Here is a 1,380-nt window from a genome sequence, read left to right on the forward strand (position 1 = left end):
TGGGGAGATAACTAGTGTGGGGAGTGGGCCTACAAGGCCTTGGTGGTACTTGGGGAGAAAAATATTGGCAACAACCAAATTCTCTTGTGGAAACCCCCCATTTCAATGGGATTTGTCACCAGCCATAAAAACAGGTGTGTGTGTAGGTGTGGGGAGATAAAGCACGTGTGAGGAGTAGCCCTACAAGGCCTCATAGTCATTGCAAAACTAACACAGACGCATATAAATGTGTCCATCAAGGACATCAATATAAACTTGAATAATGCTATAAATGCTTGCATAAGAAAAGAAAAAAAAAACAATTATTTGTTTCCGATTTCTCATTTTACTGTCCCAACTTGTCATTTCACATTTATCACACCATTACAATTATCACTTTATCATTACACTTCATCACACTTATTACAGTTTCGGCAACAACCAAATTCTCTTGTGGAAACTCTCCATTTCATTGGAATTTATCACACCAGCCATGAAAACAGGTGTGTTTGTATGTGTAGGGAAATGAAACAGATGCGGGGAGTAGCCCTACAAGGCTTCATAGTCTTTCGAAAACTAACACAGACGGACACTACTCACAGGTGCTAATCTGGGCAGGTAGGGAGAATGAAAAAAAAAATAATAATAATAAGATGCGTCGTATGTGGTAAGTACAACATACAGCATTCTCCAACTATGTACGTACAGAAACTGGTAGGTACGAAGTGAACAATGAACAGTGTGAGGTGTAAAATTTTGGGAAGAAGTAGAAATAAAATGAAACAGGTACGTACAGTGAGCAACAGTAGTCGTGTCGCGGTTTTGTCCGAAGATTAAATGTAACTCGTGAAACATTATGAACCGGCCGTATGACAGACGGTGGAATGTACCAGACGCTTAGCCCGTTAGCTAATGTTTTCACCAAATTTCACGACTCGATTATTGTTGCTTACTGTACATCAGGCCTGACACTCGGGGACCGGTTGGGGGTTGGAAGGGTAGCGAGGGACAAGGAGATAGAGATGGGGTGGGGTTTGGGGGGGGACCAGACTAGCAGAGAGGGAGGGGGGGCAAGAGAGGGTGGGAAGGGACGCAGGTTGTTGTGGGAGGAGAGATACAGTTGTGTGGAAGGGTGGGGGACAAGAAGGGTGTGAGGGAGTGGAGTAGAGGGTGGCATGGAGGTGACTGAGAGGGGGGTGCTCCCCCACCGACCAGGTTGGTCCTATCCCCCCTCACGCCACATCAGGGGCGAATTCTCATTGGCCTGAAGCCATGTACGTCATAATCGGGGTGAAGCAAGCGCTCCGTAGTTTTTTACAGGCCGTGTTCAATTGACGCGATTAGGCATTTTGGCATAAAACTCAAATTGCATGCTCAGTTGATGCGACTAGGACTTAGGGG

Source organism: Coenobita brevimanus, chromosome 79, assembly GCF_032717465.1.
Source record: "Coenobita brevimanus isolate Jiangsu-jjx chromosome 79, ASM3271746v2, whole genome shotgun sequence".
Classification (NCBI taxonomy): Eukaryota; Metazoa; Arthropoda; class Malacostraca; order Decapoda; family Coenobitidae; genus Coenobita; species Coenobita brevimanus.